Source organism: Malaclemys terrapin, chromosome 1 (assembly GCF_027887155.1).
Source record: "Malaclemys terrapin pileata isolate rMalTer1 chromosome 1, rMalTer1.hap1, whole genome shotgun sequence".
Taxonomy (NCBI): Eukaryota; Metazoa; Chordata; order Testudines; family Emydidae; genus Malaclemys; species Malaclemys terrapin.
Window position 1 is genome coordinate 67185204 of NC_071505.1, and position 24707 is coordinate 67209910.

General features: G+C 41.6%; 1 protein-coding gene across 1 annotated transcript in view; it reads left to right on the top strand.

The window, feature by feature from the left end:
- TPH2 (tryptophan hydroxylase 2) overlaps window positions 1-24707 on the top strand; it is a 76187-nt gene that overhangs the window by 41536 nt on the left and 9944 nt on the right. The gene's annotated exons all lie outside the window — the stretch shown is intronic.

A 24707-nucleotide genomic window follows, 5' to 3' on the forward strand; every position in this document is an offset into this window, starting at 1 on the left:
TCAACCACTGCATCTTTTCCCTGACTTATGTTTCTCTTTGGTTACTAAAGTGAAGAGTTGTCTAATGGCTTCTAAAATGTATTCTTCAGTTTTCAGATGACGACTGTTGCTATTACAATTACAAGGCCTTATATGGCTCCTATTGAAGTCATTGATATTTTTCCATTGTCTTTAATAGGAGCGGGAACAAGCATATGGTCACTGGATGCTTTGTAACACTCTGATATTTCTCTATTGTACCACCTAAGCTCAAGGTTTAGTTAACATTGATTATTCCTGTTTCAGGTACTGGAAACAAAGCAACTAAGACATTTTTAGGGAAAATGTGCGTGCAGCTCCAACTTCTCCTAACTGGGAGCTGTGTGTGTATATAGGGGAGCTGATGTGGCCCTTAGTGGTATCACTGTCTGTCTCCCTCTTTCTGATCTGTTTTGAAGGTGTGCAATATAATATAGTATATGATGGACTAATGAATTTACAATGAATGTATTTTGCTGATACTCCCCCTAGGGCACGTCTAATAACCAGATGCTTTGATCCATTTTATATTTTGGTTTTAATTTATTGTACCCTTCATTTTTTATCCCTGTAAAACAAATACTATAAATAATTTTGTAAAACATATTCTTCAGATAACTCAACAAACATGAATATTTTCAATATCTAAAAATTTCATATGCAGATGAACCTACAAGAGAACTTTAAATAGGCAGAAGGTAAATACCCAAGTTAGAATTTAGCCAGGCAACTGGAAATAACACCCTCATTCCTGTGAAATATGTAATGAGATTTTAATGGCCACAAAAGATCAGGACCTTGGCTTTAATCCTCTTGTGAAAGATGACACGTGAGAGGGAAGAGAGCCTAGTGAATCACCAGTACCATTTAGCAATCATTGCCTCTTTAGAAGCTGTCAGTCCTTCAACGTTTATGGAGAGAACAGAAAGCACTAGTCTCAAGGAGGACTCTTGGTGTCCAGGCTTGGATGCAAGTTCTCGTCATTGACGTCTTCCTTTGTTTTGTAGCATCACAGTAATAAGAAATGGGAAAGTGGTAGTACGATATAACACCAATATTGAATCGACTGAAGTCACGACAAAGTTTTCTTGCCATCATTAAACCCCTAAGATTGTCACCAAGGGCTCAGTTATGGCAAACAAAAATAAAGAATGAACCTGCAGCTGATGTGCTCTGTCTTCCACCAGTTGAGCGCATATCACCCAGTGCAGATCACTCCTGGATTATATGGTGTTGCCTTAATTGACTCCACACTAGAGTTGGTCAGTCTAGAGACTTGCTCATCAAGTGGGGATACATCACTGGCCCCAATACCTAATACTATGGCAGAGAGCCTCAAAATATGAACCATTTCCTCTGATACCAGCTGCTTGAGCATGAATGCTCTTCCAGTGACCTGCCATAGTGCCATGATTGAGTAGTTGCATCTGTACGGGAGTGGTGGGAAACAGTATGAGGACACGACAACAAGAAAACCAATACCACACTCTTTCTGCAGCTCCTAAAATTTGCCTTGTCATCTCCCATACAGGGAAAAATCTTTCACACACACATTAATAACATGTAGGATCAGGATGTGGGAGTCTACATGAGGGCAGATGGAAAGAATAGGGCCTTCTACCACTTCTCAGCTGTCAGCATGGGGAGGCAAAGGGAACAGCTTTAATTCTATCCATTAAATCACATCCAAGTTGCTATTGATTGACTTTTACAACAACATTTCCATCCTCGGTTAAACATATGAAAACAAAGTGAGCTGCAGAATATCAACCAAAGATCTAAGACAGAAAACAGAATGAGATTCCAGCTAGGCAGCTTCAAAGTAAATACTGAAACAGATGAACTGACCTAGAGCATGCATACTAATGTGCCTGCAGTAACAAGCTGAATGAAGCAAGTAACCCCTTATCATGACCTTTTTCAAAAGATAATGAGATTAACAGCTGAGACATCACTGAGAAGGAGAATGGCTTTAGGAAGAGAGGAAAAAACTCAGGAATTCAGACCAGAAATGGGGAAGTTTACTACAGGTGATTTTCTAATAGGTGTTTCCATGAACTTAAAGTGAGGTTCTGTTCTGAAAAGCAACTGTGTAAAAATGGCACTTTCTTACTCCGCAGATCATTCTGTGTGTATTACAGGAAAAAATAAATTTATTGATTTTTTTTTTTTTTTTTAAAACTCCCATTCGTCCTGCAGCGCTAACACAGCTGAGAGAATGTGAGTGGGATTCTATTCCTTGTACATCAACAGAATTGTTCACTAAGTTCCAGTTAGTTACTCACCCATCCATGCCCATTAAAGGCAGTGACACTGCACTGGTGTGACTGAGAGCATATTTTAAAGACTGATATTTTATAGGTGTCAGTGTAAAAATGGTTTCTCTGTTGAACCTCTATTAGTGGTGGTGCTGCATGAGAAGGCAAGAACTCAGCTTAACTCTCAGCTAGGGTGACCAGATGTCCTGATTTTATAGGGACAGTCCCGATTTTTTTTTTTTTTTTTTCCTTATATAGGCTCCTATTACCTCGTTCCGATTTTTCACATTTGCTGTCTGGTCATCCTACTCTCAGCTGGTATTTGAAGCTCTGGCTGCTAGAAAAAGCCTCTTTATTTGTAAGCTGAGCATATTTGTGTTATGAATCCTTGAGAGAAAATAAATATCAAAAGAGGCCCACAAGGTCATTTTTACAGTCATTTTTCAGAGTGGATTTTCTCCTTTAAGAAGTTCTGGGGAGGGAGGAAACCAATAAATTTTCCACAAAGAGAGAAGCAGTGTAGGAAGCAAGTTGCTAACACATAAAGCACCGTAAAAATACAAACCACTAAAACAGACTATTTTACTGCTTGGAGCACTATGGCTTCATGTTTCTAATTTGCTGACCTAATTTTACATTTTTATATATATATATTTATTACACACACACACACACACACACACACACACACACAATATTTTGGATGGAAAGTGTTAACTGTTAGTACTCCAAGCAAGCATAGTACATACAGATATTGCCACCCCTTTTCCCTAGATTTGTCAACAAATCTGTCTAGTTAAGGGCATGGCCATTAGAGACTAAGTGACACCATTAAACTCTTTCCTGTTGTCTTGTACTTGAAGTTGCATTTAAACCTTGAAGTCTCCAGAGATGAAAATCTGTCCCCTTTCCCTCTTCCTCTGTAATATTTATTTTGACATTTTGATAGTAGAGCATAGTGGAAACCGAGCAATTTATCCTGTTTTTGCTGGTCTGTGTGCAGAAAACTTCTGCAATGAATTGCTTCTGAAACTGGAGGAATTTAATATGATGAGGTTTCATAAATTAATTTCAAGCTTGTTATTATAAATGTAAATGATTTACTCTCCACTGAATAATAAATGAGGCCAGTGATGTAGTCAGTCTTTTTAAAGCAGACTACATTATTTGTCTATATGTGTGTGTTAGATACATGTATATACAAAATACTGCACGTATGCATATTAAAAATGACCATTCAGAAATCTCTTAGTAAGGATGGACTAAGTGGTCCATTGGGTTAGTCCATTTGCTTTTCCTCATTGAAGATCTACATTATTTGAATTTGTTGGCTTCATCCTAGCTCTTTTGTCCAGACTGAAGAGCAGACACCTAATTCAGGACAATTGCCCACTGTGTCAGCTAAGGAGATAACCAGAACAAGAAAAACGGGGCTGTTGCAGATAAGGACTGGGTTGCCTTGTAACTGCTCTTTCAGTAGGCTTGCATAGTGTCTGCCGGAAGTATGTCTGCCTATAGGCAGAGCTGGCACATTACCTCAATTTTGGAGGATCCTCATTCACTCTGAGTTGTAAGAGAAGGTTAAAAGCTGGGCAGCTGTCTTTCATTACGAAACAGTTAATTCAATGAACTAAAATTCCCATAGGCCTGTGGAACTGCTGTAGCCTTCAAAAAACTCCACTGATCAATGAAAGCAAGCTACTCTTAACATGTATTGCCAGGGATGAGCACAGTAAAAATGTACAACACAATGAATAAGTAAAGTTGTTTCTTATAGAGATCTTGTTTCCAAGAACACCTATAAATAGGGAAACTAGGAGTTGCAAGAGTTTGAAGTAAATATGACTGAAACTCTACTCCTCTGCCAAACAAAATTTGACAGGTTCAGATGAGAAACCCATAATGAGCCAACTTGATAAAGAGAGAGTGTGATTCTAGATATTTGGACAAAAGGAAAGGCCCAAGCACCTCCAATGATAAAAACTTATTAGGACAGTAGAGAGGAAACTGCCACACATGATGGGATACACTGCATAGGACATTGTCATACTACACCGCATGAGGCTGAAAATTCTAAGCATGATCCACAATGCCTGTCTGATTGAGAAGTACAAGAACACACCTGAGCTATTCTGTTCTGGCCAGGCATAAATGCTTCCAACTGGAGTTATTTGGAAATGTATCCAAATGCAAAATCTGCAATAGATGCAAGAAATGGAATACAAAAGAACTCCTGAAACCACTGAGATTCCCAGTCACTCCAAGGGTGGCATAGATCTCTTTGAATTAAAAGAGAAAGATAACCTCTTATTAGTGGGTTACTCTTGTTTTCTAAAGTGAGCTGTTGCACAGCACATCGAGTAGCAATCTAATAGCACATTGCAATTTGCAGTTTTCTCATTTTGGGATTCCAGTTGAGTTGTTAATATTCGCAGGTGGCTCATTTCAGCAAGCCTCTCAGCTAAATCAGTTGCAGCACATCATGTAAAGTCCTTCCTAAAGTATGCACAGGCAAATAAACTAGTAGAAAAGAACTAGTCTAAATGAAAAAGACCTGGTGGATTCAAGGAATCAATGTTGCATTATTAGAATATTGCTACAATCCTTACAATGCTTTATCAAGGATGCTAGTTCAGAGATGCATGGGCAGAGAAACAAATGCTTAGTGGCAATATCTAACAAGTTTTGTGAGTCAAAAGCAATTAATCCTGAGGCAGTTATTTAAGAAAATCATACCAAGACACTAGAAAAAATACTATAGCAAGAACACCAAAGGTACTCTCATTGCAAGTGGTAGAGAATGTTACACTTCAAAGAAAATTTTGGGAAGCCCAGCCTGCTAAATTCCTCATTCTGGACAGGAGCAGGGTACAGTGTTGGGCTTTGATTAGGAAGTATCGAGCATTTAGAATTAGGAAAAGAAAGGAGAGTGAGAGATATAAAGGCTAAGACTGCAAACAAGAGAGTGAGCTACTGTAAACAAACCAATTCCAAAGTGGTTTGGGTTTTGATCACAAATGGTGTTGAGGGTTCAAGCCAGATTTTATTTTATTTGACTCGTACCAAGTTTAGAAGTGGGGTATCCCATAATCTCAAAAAGCCAAATCCTGCTCTCTCCAGAGGGCCCCCGGTGCGGTGGAACTGACATGATTCTGCTGGAGAGGGAAGAAATAGCTTCTGGATACTATGCAGGAGGCAAGCCTGGTGGATCAATTGCTGTGTGGCTCTGTCAGTCACCGATCCCTGTGGAATGGGTTCCTGTAGCTTCAGGGCAGCAGTAGGGACTTCAGAGCAGCTCTTCTGCTGCTCTGTGGTAGAGACGGAGAAATTATTCAACATGTGGTGAAATCACCCATGCCAAGCCTTGCAACTGTTGTGGAGAATTGGGCCATTGCTGCTGCTGTTTTTATTATTTATAGGGTGCAGAGTAAATGTGTTTTGCAAAACACTTAAAAAGACAAGGTTCCTGCTTAGGTAGTTTATAAACTAAGTAGGTCAGTCCTAGCAGGACATGCTTTGCACGTGGAAATAAAGCATTTATGCTTTCTAAAATATCATTCAAAAGTAAGAGAAGGAATAGAAGATTTATTTTTTTGAAGGTAAGCAGTAAAGATTTCTGTGAAGTGCTTAAGCAATTGTTCAGACTGATCGCCTAATGGTTGAATGGGCCTCCAGTTTTCAGGCACAATTCTGCACCCACAAATAATTACAGATTTTATAGATTGATCATGTGCATGAAATCATTTATACGTTTAGCTCCTTAGGCCCCAGGCCTGCAATCAGATTCATGTAGGTGTTGCAGGGATCCAACTGTAAGATGAAGGCATTGATTTGGCGTTGTAATCAGGTAGGTAGATGTATAAGAGGACTACTTGAAAATTAGTTACGGGTCACAGTTTGGGGTGTCATTGTAGATATAAAATTGCTCCTGCAAAAATGAGATGCTGTTTATGAAAATCAGGCCCTAAATAGTTAAAAATGCAGAAAAAAATTTAGAAGGCTACACAGAAACTTAGTAGTGTATTGTAATAATAGTCTAGACATAAAAATTTGTCCGAAATAAAATTTGTCAAATAATAAAAATTGTCCAGTGGATTATTGAACTGCAAGTACAAATTTACAATCTCAAAAGTAATATATTTTGACATTACAAGATAATAAGAGAATGGTGTGGATTTGACAAAACATTTAAATGTTATGGCTACTTATTTTCAGGAGAAACATTCTTATAATTAAGAAAGTACAGATTTTGCAATCACAGTCCTTGCTGGCAGTTCAGTAGCTAATACAGTGACTTTGTGCTCTGCCAGAGTGGTAATAAAAAAAAGATACTCTTAACAAAATAGCTCTGTGAGAATTTGTAGAACTTAGGTGTGCACATAAATAATGAACATCTGCTGCTTCAGCATTGGTGTTAGCTGGCGTCGATTGAAGTTCAGATTAGGTAATAGGGGGCTAATATATTTTGATAGAGTATTTTTTGTTTTGTTTGCTTATTTTCTTTTTAGGTGTAAAGAGCAGGAATCATGCTAGCAAAGAAGCATGAAGGGTGTCTTTTGTAAACTCCATAGAATTCTGTAGAAAAAAGGGCACACAGCAAGAGCAAGTGAGCAGCAATTGCACAAGTGTCTATAGAAATTCCAGGCTCTAAATACAAAAATCACGTAAGTTAGAGGGTTAGTGGCTTCCATAAAGAAAAAATTGTTTAACTGTTTTATTAATTGAAGGGTTCTAAACCTGTTGCTGTTTCTAAAATTATATATATATATTTATTGACTGCAAGGTTGAAATGAAGATCCTACCACGGCAGAGATTTAAAAAACTCAACTATGTTCATCAGAGTTAAATTCTTTCCTAGTAGTTCTGTGAGCCGCAAATATCCATGGGATTGAAGTTAGTGGGAACCACAAGAGAATATCAAAGTGGAATTTGACCCCTTACAGTTAAAAATTGCACTTGCGCCTGATCTCTTCCATGCCTCTGCCTTATTATTATTATTATTAGTATAGTAGCACTTAGAGGCTCCAACAGAAATTGGGACCCCATTGTGCCAGGCACTGTATAAACACATAGTAATAGACAGTCCTTGTCTTGAACAGTCTAGATAGTAAAGTGTGGGAAGGGAAATGGGCACAGAGAAGGTTGAGGTCACACAGAAAGTCAATGGCAGAGCCAGGATTAGAACCCAGGTGCCCTGGATCCCAGCCCAGTGTTCCTAACACTAGACCAGGAGGCCCCTTCTTACACAGTTTTAGAAAGGGAGATTTTTGCTGGGTAGACTTTGTATAATTAGACCAGCAAAGGCTCATCAAATACAGGGGACATATACTCCACATCTTACACATGTATCAGGCCACCAATGTAAAAAGAGAAAATGTCAGCAATGAGATGACCTGCCCAGGGAAACGGTAGCTAACTCTCATTAGTGGAAGGCCTGAACAAAGCAAAGCTCATTTTACCACATTATCTGACTGTGGTCAGTTTCAGGGTCAGATGGATTTCTGGCAAGAGTGATTTTCAGAGGTGGAACCCCTCCCCCTGTCTTCCTGAGCTCACCCTTGGGACTGATTTCTGAGAGTTTCTGCAAAGTTCATGTGCCATGCCATGGAGTAGTAGGTTTTTGAGTAAACTATATCCATTAAAGCAAGCAGCATGATACTGTTATACACCACAGTGAATTCCTTGAGTTTGACCCCGAAGTGAACAGGCAACCAGTGCAGAATGCTGACCTCACCTATTCTAGTTAGGGTGCATTGCATTGGCTGTAGCTTCCTTCTCTATGGAGAATGTATTACAGTCATCTGGTGTTGCGCTAACAGAGGCACAACTGGCCTGTATCTAAAGGAAAGGCTCTCTATTGGCTAATCTATGACTCTCATCCAGTCAAAACAGCTCTCTTGTAGTCCAGGAGCAAAGAGGATTCTAGTAAGAATTTAAGATATGAAACAATTGATAGACCCTCAACTGAGGGAATGAGTATTGGGCTGGCTAGTTCTTCTTTACAACACTCCCTCCCATCAACAAGAATCACTTCTGAATTTTTCAGCCTCTGCTAGATTTCATCTAGATTCTTATGCCTGTCAGCTGCTGGGAGAGCAGAGAAATATGTCCACTTGGGCCTGATGATGAGGAGGATGTTTAACTCCCCTTGTCCTTCACATACATGTTGAGAGGGAGAGAGAGAGAGAGAGCTCTGTGAATATGTAATACATGTTCACACTGCTACTTTTTTAAATTTTGCACTTAGTCACAGCATTGTGCATGTTCAAATCAGTACCGTGGATGTCTAAATCACTAAGACTTTATTTGTGTAACATATACTACAGTACATTTACCAGTACATTAAAAATTACTATCAGTTGAATCTATAGATGTCAAAGTAAGTGAGCAAAGTACATTTTGTGATGCAGCATATTTGCTTCTTTATTGTGTTTGTATACTTACTTGCTAAATCTGCAAGATTCAGTTACTCACAACGGTCGTTAGCCACAGTCATTAGTGCAAATAATTGAGGTCTTCCTGCAGCAGTGTGTAGGTATAAGGCAAAGTTGGAGATTAGGGAGATAGCAGCTCAGACTCCCTTTACTGTTAACACTGCAACATTTATTAACCATGTCAACAACAGATCCGAGCCTACTTTTTCTATGCTTGTATATATATACTATAAAAAGATTGCCTAAATGAAAGATGTGCCTCTCAATGTTCTACTCCAACCAATCAGGAGGAAATCTATGCCTCCCCTGGGAAATAAAACCCTTTCATACATACTACTGCTACCTGGGCCTGCTCTACTCATCCACAGAGCAGCACCAAGAATTTCTGTTCCAACTTTTTCTGACTGAGTCAATAACGGGTAAAGGAAAGGTCTGCAAACCACATGTTAGCCTCGTTAACGTCTGGAATCTTTCAGTAAGTAATTGCTCCCAAAAGGAATAATCATAGTTGTGTCCACTAAAATTAGCACAAATGTCATCTTTTTGCGGAAAGATTCTGAAAATCCATGTTTCTACACAGCTGTGTAAATAGGAGTTTTATCTTATTGCTGAAAGGAAAAAGTGCTCATTTTAGTATTCACAACTGTGCATTTGTTTAACCATTGTCTAGTCAGATTGGGCACAACAAAATGTACCAAACTGATTCTGTCACCCAGTATGTTGCTGGACATCATCTTTGCATGTGAAGATAAAATAAAGAAGTTTGACAAAATATGTTGATATCTGTAAGGAGCTGACTGTGCCTAATACTTAACTACTTAGTGCTTTTGAACTGGTTCTAATGTTTGTTGTCATCTTAGTATCAAATGGCACCAAAGTGTGGGATGAAATGTGCTCTTCCAGATTGTTAGTTGAGATCTTTTTAGGTGATCTACCATACATAGCAGGTCCAATTCTGCCCCCATATAAATGAATGGGCGTTTTGCCAGTCACTTCAATGGGTTTGGATCTCTGCCAAATTCTGTTTTCACGTCCAAGTGTGCAGCCCCATAACAGTCAGTGTGATTCCATACATGTATATGGGGATGGAATTTGACCCTGCATATTAACTTTAATCCATTGCTTACCAAAAAGCATTGTAGGCATGTGCGTTTCTACAATGAATGAACTGAATATAGAGAAGTGGTGGCATAGTGCAAATCTTTCTCTTTTTCTAGCCAATGCATGATTTACACTCCTTCACTTCTTTCTCTCTTCCATTGTTCTTATCCACCCACCAACTCTTTCCTTCCTTGCTGCTTGACTCTGCTGTTATTAGTCAGCTTCAGTTAGTACTAATTCAGCAGAGTCTGTGAGAGGAAAAGCAAACTTCTATGAATATCTGGGACAAGAGAAATCCATTACACCACTAATTAAATTGATGCAACCAGCAGGTCTTCACACACTGAACTGTAGGCATAACTGGCTGTAATGCATCCTTGTGGCATCCAGTAAGATTGTATTCAGTAATAACTCTATATCATTATGTTTTTTAACTAATTAGCCATTTTGAATTTCTCACTTTTTAATATTTTCCTACACTTAAACTTTCAACTTTGGGGGTTTGCAGTTTATAAACAATTTGTTATACTTCTGCAGTTAATTTGTGCAAATTACAGGACAGATCTTATCTACCTGTCTGTGTCTTATGATTAGGGATGACTTCAGTGAGATTTTCATTTGGGTAGTTTACTATGCCTCTGTTACTAGATCCTAGGTACTGTATATTGTTCAGGCCGTTTTGGCAACACAGTGAATTACTGTGATCTTTGTAATGGCAAGCACTTCCTCAGTATAACTTTCTTCCATTTGTTGAGTATATTCAGATCATCTATAATACGTTTACAAACTTCTGGCAGGAAACTCAATGGTGACTCACCCAGCTAATCTGTATTTATGACAGATTTTTCTTATATGCCCTTACTGCTGAAACTCATGCTGGGAGATGCTCAATGTACATTTTTTTTTTTTTAGGGGCTGTGAAAAACATTTCTTGTTTGGGTATATTTTTTAGCAACATAATTAATAGACACTTAAAATTCCCCAAGTTACTATTCTCCCTTGGTCTGTTCTTCAGCTAGAAACTGATACCTTTGCACTGATGTCTTCCATTTTTTTTCTCTCAAAGCAGGCTAGACACATTCATCAAGAGCCACAGAAGGTCTCTGGGGTCCACATATGTTCACATAAAAATGGTAAAAAGAACATTGAGTTTCCAAGTTTAACTACAACAGTAAAACTCCTTGGAATCTGAGATTTAAAAAAAAAACCAAGGAGGTACTGTCTGGCTCTTGAATTAGCTCTTAGTAAATAGATACAGTAGATCAATATGATTTTTTAAAAAAATATTTTAAATTTAAATTAAATTTTAAAATGGCTAATTAGTGCAGGATTTATTATTATTTTATTAATTTAAATGTATTAGGAAATTAATAATATTTTTTGTAAACTGAGGTTTTTAATTTAGTAAAGGAAGATTACCACCAAAAATATTAAATGTTTTCCCCTGAAATGGGACACGCGACCCGGAGAGGTTTGGTAGAGCAAAAGGTTTTCTTGTTTACTATATTGGGCTAACTTCTGCCTGGTTTTTGCCTCCACAGCTGCAGAGCCTGCAAAAATTCCACGATCCTCCCAGGCTCCACAGTCCATAGAGGCTGCTCATAATTCCGAGGAGGTGGTTTCTCCTCATTAGCAGATAAATTAGGCTTTTCTCTGCTGACCAAGCCAGATGTTCATGAATCCCATTAACCCGCAGCTAATATGTCAGGGGATGCACTCAGCAGGCTTAGTAACTCTCCTGACACTGTTCCCTCGAGTGCAATTGCTGTGGGTGGTAATTGGTCTGGCAGTTCGGTGGGGCACAGTCTGCCCTAGGGAATGACATCAGGGGGATCATCACATGCATCCCCAGAAATAACAGCAGGGAGAGGCTTGACCTATGGCTGTACATTAGCCAAGCGTCCTTTTTAAAGGGCCCCGCAGCCAGAAGTAATTTTGTCTTTGGGCTGACATAGGCCAGTGATTCAGAAAGCTCTCTTCACTACTGGGGTAAGTTGACCTAAGTTATACTACTCCATAACATAGCTGGAGGGTTTTTTTTTTTTAAATTGGAAAACCCGGGAGGTGCCTGCCCACTTCTAAAGGTCCCTCCCCCAGCCTAGCTGGAGGGACCACTGGACCCAGGAACCAAATGAATACAGGGGACAACTAATGAAAAACAGGGATCGGAGTGATGGTCACAGGTTCAAAATAAGGGGAGTTGCTTATTTTAATAACATAGCTGGAGTTGACGTAGCTTAGGTCAACTTACACCAGTGTCTTCACTGTGCTGTGTCGATGGGAGACAGTCTCCGGTCAACTTCCCTTACTCTTATCAGAGAGCTGGAGTACCGGGGTTGACCGGAGAGCACTCCGCTGTTGATTTAGCGGGTCTTCACTAGACCCGCTAAATCAGGGGTTCTCAAACTGGGGGTTGTGACCCCTCAGGGAGTCGCGAGGCTATTATGTGGGGGTTGCAAGTTGTCAGTCTCCACCCCCAAACCCTGCTTTGCCTCCAGCATTTATAATAGTGGTAAATATTTAAAAAGTGTTTTTAATTTATAAGGGGAGGTCACAAACATAGGCTTGCTGTGTGAAAGGGGTCACCAGTACAACAGTTTGAGAACCACTACACTAAATCGATACCTGCTGCTCGATTGCAGCAGCACCAATCTCCCTGTAGTGAAGACTAGCCCTAAGTAAGGAGGTTCTGCCATTTTCCTTTGGTAGCTGTGACTCTGTACAATCTTCCTAATGGTGACACAGGCTGGGCTATGGAATAACCTTCCAAGGGGACTAGAGGAAACTTTAACCTCAATTCTCTCCCCTGTTGTTGCTCCTTTATGGCACTCCTGCAGTGTAAAGAGGCCAGAATGGCTCCTTGGCATTTAGGGACTTCTTTGGTGATCTAGGGCAGGTGGAGCAGCCCTACAGTGCCTCCTCACAGCCCCCATCTTAGGGTATATGCAGGAGTGTTAGAGGGGGTAGCCAGTGTGTGCTGTACTATTTTGGACAGTTGGGGTGGCCTACAGGTGACTGCAGGAAGCATCCATAATTCAGCACCCCTGCAGCTGCACGGGGTCAAGGGGAAAGAGGCCCAGAATCCAGGAGAAACAAAAGGCAACTTAAAGTCATCTGTGCCCACCCTCAGATTGTGCCTGTGTAGCTGCACTGTCTGAAAGGTGCAGCTCAGGATTGGGGTCACCATCTCCTGATCCATTACGCTACATAAACCGCTAGAAATAGGGGAAATCCCAGCAGGCAATGGACTGCAAGGTGACCTCTCTGCTTTTCTAATCTTAGCATGCATATGTTCCAAATTCTGATCTCACTTAGACTGGTGCAATCCCATTGACACCAGAGTCCACAGCTCTCCGCTGTAAGTTTCAAGCTGCGCCATGCTGCAGTATGAATCCGAACATTGAGAGGCACTCCTGAGGTGCCACTCTAGGATTAGACTCTATTCAATTATGAATGCTTTTGCTATGGAAGTTTTTGTTGTCATGTCAAGTCACCATTCAAAACAGTGGCAGCTTACAGTCCTTGAAAAGAGGCATGTCAGAGCCCTAAAAACATTCACTGAATCTAGCCTCTGTGCTGCAAAGGATGATACTATATCAACTCTGGCATGCCAGGCAGCATAGGCTGTGGGAGGACAGAGATGACACATGTTTACCTCGCTTATTTGTTTTCACTTGACGTTCAGAGGGATCCCATCTCTTGGAGTCCCAGAGAGGATGTCGAAAAGCCTGATTCTGCCTCCCTTGAGTGAACAGCGAGAGCTACGTCAGACAGCCAAAGCTGAAGCAAGAGCTTGAAAAACAAATGAGCACATGTTCCAGCTCCTGTCGAGAACCTTGGATTATGAATTCACGTGACACATTGTAAAGTAAATTGGAAAGAATGCTGCTCATTATTGCACATCATTCATTCTTAATAACGCCATAAAAATTAATAAACCTCAAGCCCCACGTCTTGGGAGCTGCTGTAGATAAGAGTCAAATGACAGGGAAGTGAAGCCAGGAAGAGCAAAGCCTTTGGGCTTAAGTGCGGCACTTTTAACAAATGCTCTAAGCAGCAGCTCATAGGAGATTTTCAGTGGTCTTATCTACTTGTCCTTACGTTGTGCGGCAGACCTGCCAGTTAATTAGAATGAAAAAATGTGAGGTTCTTTTCCTTACTATTCTGTGATACTCTAACTGTAGCTCAGGGCAGAGGTGAAAGTAAGCCAGTACGCCCTGGTACGGCGTACTGGTAAGAGCTGGTTTGCCGTACCGGGGCGGCCCGACTTCCCCAGGGTGCAATTTAAAGGGCCTGGGGCTCCTAGCAGGGACTAGAGCCCCAGGCCTTTTAAATTGCCACTTGAGACCCACTACTGGAGTCCTGGGGTAGGGCTGCAGGGCTCTGGGGGCTATTTAAAAAGTCCGGGGCTCCCACTGCTTCTATCGCCCCGGCCCTTTAAATAGCTGCCGGAGCCCCACCATCACTACTCCAGGGCTCTGGCGGCTATTTAAAGGGCTGGGGTGGTAGAAGCAGGGGAGCCGAGGGCCCTTTAAATAGCCCTAGAGCAGAAGGCTCCAGAGGCTATTTAAAGGGCCCGGGGCTCCAGCTGCCTCTGTCACCCTGGTCCTTTAAATAGCCACCGGAGCCCCGCTGCTTCCCCAGGGCTCCTGCGGCTATTTCCTGGGCCGGGGTGGTAGAAGCAGGGGAGCCGCGGGCCCTTTAAATAGCCCCCAGAGCCCAGGGGTAGCGGGGGGAAAGGGGGCTCCAGGGGCTATTTAAAGGGCCGGGGGCTCCAGCTGCTTCTGCTGCCCTTGTCCTTTAAATAGCCGCTGGAGCCCCATCACTTCCCCAGGGCTCCCGTGGCTATTTATAGGGCTGGAGCGGTAGAAGCAGGGGAGCCCCGGGCCCTTTAAATAGCCCCCGGAGCCCTGGGCTGCTGCTGCTACCCTGGTGGGGGGGCACTTACCTTATAGGGTGGGCTGGGGCTGGCTCTGACTCCCTCAGCCACGCCCCTTCCGCCCTAGGCCCTGCCCCTTCCAGGGGCCAGAGCTGGCCCCAGCGTACTGGTAAGTCACTGGACTTACTTTCACCTCTGGCTCAAGGTAACAGACGGGTGATGGTGTGGGCTCTTCCTAGTCTCCTGGGTGACATTGGAAACAATACTGAATGCTGGCCTGAACTTGATCATTTGAGGGCACTTCCTGTTTGCACGGTAGTAATCCTACCCTGTCTTAAATTAATGCCAAAGCCGTTTCTTTAGCCAGGGACATAGTAACTGTTGAATTAACCGGCAGCACCCTGTTATATTGAAATACCTAATGGCTAATTACAGAGGGTCTTAATTCTGCATCTTCAAGCTGTTGCACTGCAGTGAAGAGAGAATGGTGGTGAGGTGGAGACACAAGATGTAGTTTTCTGTGCTGAGCAGGACTGATTTAAAATCATTTGAGGCCGTAGGCACACCAACATATGGGCCCTCCCATGGCTCCTGCCCTTTCCTTCCAGAGAGGCCAGGACAGCAACATGGAGCTCCTTCTCTCCTCTCCCCCAAGAAATGGCAGTAGGGCCCCTTCAGGATCAGCAGGGGGTAGTAGCAGGGATTCACTCTCTTTTCCTCCCCCTTTCCCCTCCCCCCGCTTCCCAAGAGGCAAGGATGGCAGTAGGGTGATCCCCTGGTACCTACTCCGGCAGCAGGGGGGTATCCGCATAGCTGGGCTGGTTATGCCTGCTACAAATTCCTCTTCTGACCCCTCCGGTGCGGTCCCCTGTAGGTCTTGGAGCTAACATCCCATTGAGCTGTATGGTTCAGCTCCCACCTCTCCTAGCTTATGTTTCTGGCTGGCTGTAGACTCAGGCAGATGCTGCAGTGGCAGCTTTGCTTGGTTTATTTTTTTCAAGCTTTTCTTCACAGTTATTTGGGGCTAGAAACTTGAAAAAGAGAGAGTTGAGATTCGGATGTAGCGACGTGATCAGGAGCTGGGGGCCTAGGGAGGGGCTGTAGTGCTGTAGAATCGATGCCTTAATCCAGCCCTGGTGCTGAGCAGAAGTAAATCTGAAGCCTTTTGCACACCTCCCTCTACGCTCAATAGAGCAAAGTAGGATAAGGTCAGTGTGTGGATGGAGAATGGATATGTCTGAGAAGATGTGGACTTCAATGCAACCCTCAGTATGTCAATGAAATGCTTAGCTATGTGCTCCTCTCTTTGGCTTTATTCTTACTTCTAGAGAGGAGTAAGTTAGCAGCGATGGTTTCATCAGTGCAGGACTGGATCCCACTGTGTTCCCCGTCCTGGTCATCGCTTTTCAGAGCTTGTCCTTTTAATTACAATACTCTGAACCTGGACTGTGTAAGATCAAGCCATGACATGGAAGGAGCTTGGATGGAAAGAGCTATCCTGGAAACATTTGGAGGACACCGTTGAAGATAGCAGTGAACTAATTTTAATGCAGAACCCAGGCAACTGCATAGTGATTCCAAATGTTTGACTGGAAAAGAAACATGGTATTTCTAGGATTCTGAAAAGCAAAAATGGTCAATGCACTGGACTGCAAGCACAGTTCAAAATCTAAGAAGTCATATACTTACTTTGGTTATGATGACAGTTAGCCTTGTCTGTGTTGCCTCCGGAGGGATTGAAATACCTTCTATCTGGTTCTGTTTTATTCCTCCCCTACATGCTGAGACATCCAGGAGCACCATGTCTAGGAAGGCATTATGGGGAGAAGAAGTTCAGTGAGGGACACAGTGTCATTCTGGCAGCCAGTCAGTAAGGTGTGGCAGCTAAATAACAGCCCTACCTTTGGGTCAGCATAGACAGCAGTGTTCATATTGTCACTGAGTATGACCCCTTCAAACTCAGAATCAGGGATTTGCACGAAGTGATACGCTGTATCAAAGCGTGGATGTCTGCAAACAGAAGTGCAACTATTATAAGTTCTGTGTGCTGCATTACTTCTATCCCACAATGCACCAATGTACAAGTGCCATACACGTTCAAGATTCTGTGTGTAGACAGTCTCTTCTAAATAGGTTGACCAGACAGCAAGTGTGAAAAATCGGGATGGGGGTGGGTTGGGTAATAGGAGTCTATATAAGAAAAAGACCCAGAAATCGGGACTGTCCCTTAAAATCGAGACATCTGGTCACCCTACTTGTAACTACTCAGTCAGAAAAAGATATGAATGCAAAGCAGTAGGCTGATGAAGAAAAACAGAATAGTGTCATACAGCTATTCTTTGGAAGCCATGAAGGACGCTTCAACTCAATGAGCCCAAATGCATGTCAAGGTAGTGAGTTACACAATATGCTTCAACGAAGACTAATTAGAGTAAGCTACGTTTTCTTATTTAGAAATGCTGTAGGCTATGAATAGGGTCACTCTTTTTTTAGCATAAGTAAGCAAATAATCCATAATGAATAATTTATTCATTGAATTTTGCTTCTCGTTCTGTTTGTGAACTATTCATGAGCTCATCATGAAATTCTTTGATTTATTTGTTCAAAATTATGCATGAATTTCTAAGCAAAGATTTTTCCTATATAAAGTGCTGCCAAGGAGACTTGACTGCTTAATATTCAAATTCCAACACTTGTGCTATATTGGTTACTTACATAAGTCACTATTATATCTCTTTCCTACATAAGATGATTATTGTATGTAACTAACACAGTGTGAATTTCACAAATTTAGAATATTTCAATCAAATGTGCAATTCAGAATTCACTGTTGGTGAATATTCAAGCCTTTGAGATAAACAATGGATTTTTGCAAACATTCATGCCAGCAAAGCTCAGTGGGGCAGAAAGCCAACAGGAAAGGGTCACAAACATGCCTGAATTAAAATGTATTTGAAATTCCAGCAATATTTGTAGGCAAATTGTTCAGGTATTAGATTTTCTATAACTTCCAGGCTTAGACTGCACTGAAGTGATTTTTGTAAGTTTCCCCATTTCATATAACTATTTACCAATTCTCTGAGCCATGCAGTCCTCAGGTCAGCAGTTTTAGAGCTAAAAAATCAAAGCTTTCCTCCTTTTCCATGGAGAAGGCAAGAATTTTCCTTTGCATGTTTTGGGACATATCAGATATTCTGAGTTAAGAGTTGTGCATTAAAATACCCTCTCATGCAGTTGATCAAGTGGAAGAACCAACACAAGAAGGAAGCTTCCTAGGCCCTCATCCTGCAAATAGTTATACACATCAATAGTCTTAAATGCGACTAAATGTGTGTGTAACGTTATTGACATGGGCCAGTGTGCGCAGGATTGGGCCCTAAAACATCATCTTAAACCATTCCTGAATAGGCATTTTTGGGGACTGCTAAAATCAAATGTCATGCACAATGTGGAAGACTGTTTATTAACATCAGTTTCTGAAGTGATACCACTGGAAAACTACGTTAGATAGAATGGGATAAAGAGATTTTCACATAAGTTAGCAGCTGAAATAGTGATTGAAGGACATTGCCCTCTGATCACACATCAGCTGGCTATGTGAAATGAATTGGTGGCCTCAGACCAGGTCCCAGCAGAGAGAGATTCATCAGCACATAACTGGTATGGCACTGGGGGCAGGGGGGAACATTGAAATGTTGTAAGAGGAGTTTTCAAAGGTATGAAGACCAGTTAGGTGCCCCTCTCCCATGGAAAGTCAATGAGAATTGGGCATCCAACTCCCATTTTTGCCTTTGAAAAGCTTCCATTTCAATTTTAATGAAAAATCTTTTTCGACTAGCTCTAATTGGCATGTTTGTTGGCAGCCCAGGTGGCAAGGCAAAATATTGTGTATGGATAATGAACTACCCATTGACCTCTGCAGAGAGCGGTACCTCTACAACAAGCTCTGAGGTATATTGGCTGGAAGTTCTGCCAAATTTTGCTTTGTTGCTGTACCTGTCCTGTCGGTAAACAGAGGGTGCCAGTCTCTGGGGCCTTACACCTTTCATGTGCACTACTGTAACTGCTCTTCCATATTCTTAAGCCAAATGTACCGAAATAAATAATCTAAAAATAAATCCATGCTGACCTGTAGATCTGCTATATATTGGAGCTGCTGGCGCAGCCTTGAGCACCACCTCTGGTTCTTTGTTTTCTCATTTCTTTTAAACCCTTTAGCTTTTGACCCTTTGCTTCATCTTCTCACTTTGCTGATTTTGGTCAAAAGTGGAATTTAAAACAAAGGCTTTTCAAGGACCAGCAGGGGACTGCAGAGGGATAAACTTTCTGCTTCTGAGAGTCATCCCGCTGCTCCTGTGGCTTGCTGTTTGCATTGATCATTCCCCCAGGAAACCACAATCACAGTGCTCTAATAGAATAAACTCCCCGCCTGCCTATCTTGCATTCCAGGGCTTGTTCCAGCTCTCACTGAAGTCAATGGCAGTGTTTCCGATCATTTCAATGAGAGCTAGATCAGGTCCCTAATAGAGAGCATCTATCCCTGTGATCGCTAAGAGCTGCTGTATAACATTGTGTAATGTTAATATTTACCACTGCTACAGTAAACATATCCAGCAATGCTGTTGAATGGAGGCATTTGATCTTTATTCCTATTATATAGTATTAATCTTTTTTTGGAAGGGAAGATTAAGAGACAACTAAAGAGAAGGGGGAAAGGGATAGTGAAAAGGTGCATTGTTTACATGGAAGCTGATGAGAAGTGTTTTATTTAGTACATTTTTTGAGTTGTAATATTTTAAATACCTGTTTACAGTTTCAATGTATTTGCATTTCCTTTCAATGTACATTATAACAAGTGGCAGTGGGAGAAGAGAGCACCAGAATGGAGATTGGGACTGTGACAGGTTGGATCACAGAAACCCTCTTGGTAGCTGCCACCTAATGTGCCAAGACTACTTCTACCCCTGTTTTCCCTGCCATCTCGGGACCCCAGCACCCTGTCTTGCTGAGCCAGACACGCCAGTCTGCTCCAACACAGACCCAGGGTCTGAATCACTTGCCTCAAAGCTGCAGACTTAACTGAAAGCAGCTCACAGATGCCCAACTCCCAATGGGATCTAAACCCAAATAAATCTGTTTTACCCTGTATAAAGCTTATATAGGGTAAACTCATAAATTGTTCGCCCTCTATAACACTGATAGATATACACAGTTGTTTGCTCCCCCAGGTATTAATACATACTCTGAGTTAATTAATAAGTAAAAAGTTATTTTATTAAATACAGAAAGTAGGATTTAAGTGGTTCCAGGTAGTAACAAACAGAACAAAATAACTCACCAAGCAAAATAAAATAAAATGCGCAAATCTATGTCTAATCAAACTGAATACAGATAAGATCCTCACCATTTCCAGAATGCTCCTTTTACAGGCTAATCTCCTTTTAGCCTGGGTCCAGCAATCACTTTCACCCCTTGCAGACTGTCCTTTGTTCCAGTTTCTTTCAAGTATCCTTGGGGGTGGAGAGGCTCTCTCTTTAGCCAGCTGATGACAAAATGGAGGGGTCTCCCAGGGGTTTAAATAGACTTTCTCTTGTGGGTGGAGACCCCCCCCCCTCACTCTTATGCAAAGTCCAGCTCCAAGATGGAGTTTAGGAGTCACCTGGGCAAGTCACATGTCTGTGCATGACTCTCAGTTTTTACAGGTAGCATCCATTGTTTACGTGCTACCTTGAACATCCTCAGGTAGACTTCTTATGTGGATTGGAGCATTCCAAGATCCATTGTCCTTTAAGTGTTTCTTTATTAGGTACTTAATTTCAACATTCCTTTCTCCAGGAACTGACTAAATGCTCTACTAAAGTTATTTAGAAATCAAGCCACTACACAGCCAACATTCATAACATTTGTAACTTTAAATACAAAAATGATACATGCATACAAATAGGATTAATATATTCAGTAGATCATAACCTTTATGGAGATATGTTACATGGCATATGTAGCATAAAACACATTCTAAGCATATTTCCATAAAACCTTATGGGAGGTACTGGCACAGGGCGGTAGAAAGCAAACAGAAAGAGAGTGAGTGTTTTGAGGCAGGAATTAGAGGCGTGACATCACTAGGCGTGTAGAAAGAACTAAGGCAGGCTATCCAGGCAAAGAGGTTTGGGGTGGGGGGGAAGGCATGGAGATGGGAATGTAACAAGGTTACACAGGGATCGTTAAGTAGAAGGGAGTGTGCAACAGCATAGGGCACAAGAGAGAGTCTCAAGAGACAAGATTTAGGCTGAAGCGGAACAGATTAGCTCATCAAAGGCGAGGCTGACCTTGATGTAGAGGGAGACAGGAAGCTAGTGGAGGAGCTTGAGGTTGGAGCAGCGGGGCAGGAAAATAAATGTAGCTGCAGTGTTTTGGATAGACTGGAGAAATTGAAGGCCATCTCTTTGAAACCAGAGAACCAAAGCCTGCATGCTCACATTTGTGCCTGCAGTTACCATGCCTGCATGTGCAAATTGAATGATTTTGCACGGCAGGAGATTTTTTGTTCGTTCAATAACTCAAACAGCATTTGCATTTATACCATTTGTGCAGTCATGGCAGTTAACCCAGACATGCAATTGTGCACATATATTATGCCTCTGTTTTTTAATATGTGGCCCTATATGACTAATATTTGGCTTCTTTATCAATATGCTTCATTATCTGTAGACTTGGTAGAACAGTTGTTCAAAGCCTGCAAGATGACAGATTATAATAATACAGTGGATTTTCAGTAGTGGTGATAATGATGTACTGCTGACTAATGATCTGAAGATGGCAGCATTGTGTGAGCTATCTCATTTTCTTACTTAACAAATCAGAGACCTCTTAAAAGATCTATATTGATATATTGTAGCTATTGCATATGGCAAATGTATCCCAACATCAGCTTTTCATTTAAAGGGTTTTTCTTAATGTGTAACATTGCCATAAATTAGTAGTAGGCAGACACACATTATATTTTACCATCTGGTCACTTTAGAAATGTTTGATTTAAATAAGTTACACAGAGAATACAGGCTTTCCAAAGACTGCTATTCTAACAAAAATCTGTTCTTTCAGCATGTGCATGCTCATAAAAGTTATTCCTTTTATAATAATGATAATACTTTTTGCAGTTCTATAGTACCTGCCATGCAGGGATCTCAAATAGCTTTACAAATAAATATGGGTTAATTACATCTCTAAACATCCCTGTCAGAAAGGAAAATATTATTATCCCCATTTTACAAACGGGGAAACTAATAGTGAGATCAAGGGCTAGATTCTGCACATTTGCCTGCGCCCAGTGTATGATTTCAAGCTGCCTAATTTATGTGAACAATTCAAATATTTATTTATATTACGGTAGCACCTGGAGACACCAGCAAAGGAGACTGTGCTTGGTGCTGTGCAAATACATAGTGAGAGACCGTCAATGCCCCAAAGAGCTTACAGTCTGGTGTTCCTGTTGCCTATGGGCAGCTATATGTGAATCAATTGACTTAAATGAAATCTGCACAACAGTTTCAAGAGATGAGCCTGAGAACTTAAATTCATAACTCTGCTAAACACTAAAAATCATGGTCTTTATTAAGACACTAGGTTTATGGCTTATTACAACACTCTGTAACCACTAACCCCACCCCCCCTTTTTGTCCTCTGAGGACAGGGGTGTTAACGGGCCACTTCACCTTGAATGGTCCCTTAGAACAGTGGTTCTAAAACTAGGGCCGCCGCTTGTGCAGGGAAAGCCCCTGGTGGGCCAAACTGGTTTGTTTACCTGCCGCATCCGCAGGTTTGGCCAATCGTGGCTCCCACTGGCCGTGGTTTGCCGCTCCAGGCCAATGGGGGCTGCAGGAAGCGGCGTGGGCCGAGGGACGTGCTGGCCGCCCTTTCTGCAGCCCCCATTGGCCTGGAGTGGCGAAACGCGGCCAGTGGGAGCCATGATTGGCTGAACCTGTGGACACGGCAGGTAAACAAACTGGCCCGGCCCGCCAGGGGCTTTCCCTGAACAAGCGGTGGCCCTAGTTTGAGAACCGCTGCCTTAGAATATGTGCGAGATACTTATGCTAAACTATCTGTTCAATCTTGTATTTAGCTGTGACACTCTGAGTACCTATCCTAGAACAGAGGAAGAATTCTGTGAGGCTGGAAAGCTTCTCTCTCTCTCTCCCCAACAGAAGTTGGTCCAATAACAGATATTACCTCACCCACCTTGTCTAAACAATTGACTTGGCAGTCACCTACTAGTGCATGTTAGCTGCTTGTGCCTAACTTTGAAAATCTGTCCACAACTGAGTTGCACAAGCCAAAGACAAAGCTGTAACCATGCTTTCTTTTTGTGATTTTCAGTGCCTCTTGGCTGTTACAGTGGTACCTGATAAATTCCCCTCTGAAGTCAATGGAAAGACTCTCATTGATTTTAGTGGGCTTTGATTCAGGCTATAGGTGCATGTTTTCATTCAAATCTACCTTATATTTTTGCATAGTGCTGTAGTAAACAAATTAGTGGTCCCCCCTCAACTTTTATATGAGAAAAAGAAAATAAAAGATTTGATATTAATGAGTAGCTAGGTAAATATTGGTATGGGAGAAACAGTTTGGAAAAAAACCAACCATGCATTTCATTTGGAATTTGACATTTCTGGAGCCAAATTCCATATGAAACTCTATTGTTTCTGAAATGTTTGGTTAACTTTTAAAAACTATTTTTCATTTCTGAGTTCTATCAGCTACCAGAAGTAGAAGAGCAGAACTGCTGAGAGAAACAGGCAGTACAAAAACTCTTGTGAGTGATCCAGACTCAAGAGGTTCAGATAAGCTTCAAATAAGTATTAAATTCTTGATTGTTTTTCTCAAGAGAACCTTGAGCTCCAAGCAGGGCCGGCTCCAGGCACCAGCTTGGCAAGCTGGTGCTTGGGGCGGCCACTCCGGACAGGGGCGGCAGGTCCAGCTATTCGGCGGCAATTCGGCGGACGGTCCCTCACTCCCGCTAGGAGCGAAGGACCCTCCGCTGAATTGCTGCCGCAGATTGCGATCGCGTTTTTTTTTTTTTTATTTTGTGGCTGCTTGGGGCGGCCAAAACCCCGGCCCTGGCTCCAAGTACTTCCTTTACACAAATGCTGAATTTGGTCTAGTGTCAAATAAAGCCGTAGTGCATAATTACAAATATGAATGAAGTATTTCCATGGGTACTGGAAACCAGATTCCCAAAACCTTTGTGTGGACATAGTTATTTACTACTCTAATTTGATGTGGATGCTTTATTTGGGGTGAGCAACAATATTTCCTTATTTTTACATGCTGATATATAAAGAAAAAGTCCTAATGTGTAATATCAAAAGCAAACAAACAACTTGTTAGGAGCACAAGTGATTTGTCTTTTCTTTTCCAGTTAAGAGAGATTGAAATATCTGTGTTTCCCAAAGGTTTCTGTAATATTTAACATAGTTTTATATAGTTAATGCAAATTAGATGTAGTTATTCTTATGCTAATATTTTTCACAGTTTCTCATCAGTAGTATTGTTCAGACTACTAACTGCCCTTCTAGTTTTATGGGTTGAACATCGCAATGAACAATTGGAATGGATTGGTCCATTGAGCTTACTGGAGTGGCTGTAATTGTCTAATTTAGGAAGCAAGTGACATTTTTCTTCACTTATGGAAAAGTTAGTAAAATCTTATGAGGGCTAAGGAATTCAGGAACGTGCTTAAGCACATTTCCAGCTTTAATCCCTTCAGTCCTATTGAAGTCAATGGGTCTTAAGCATTTACTTACAATTAAGAATATGCTTAAATAGTGTCCTGAACTAGGACCTAAGGTTAAGATTTTCAGAGGTATTTAGGTGCCTAAAGAAGCAGATGTGCCCACTGGGATTTTCAAAAGTGCCCAACCAGAGTAGGTGCCAAACTCCCATTGAAATCAGTAGGATTTAGGCATTTAAATAACTTTAAAAATCTAGACCTAAATGTCTTTAGGCATTTTTGAAAAG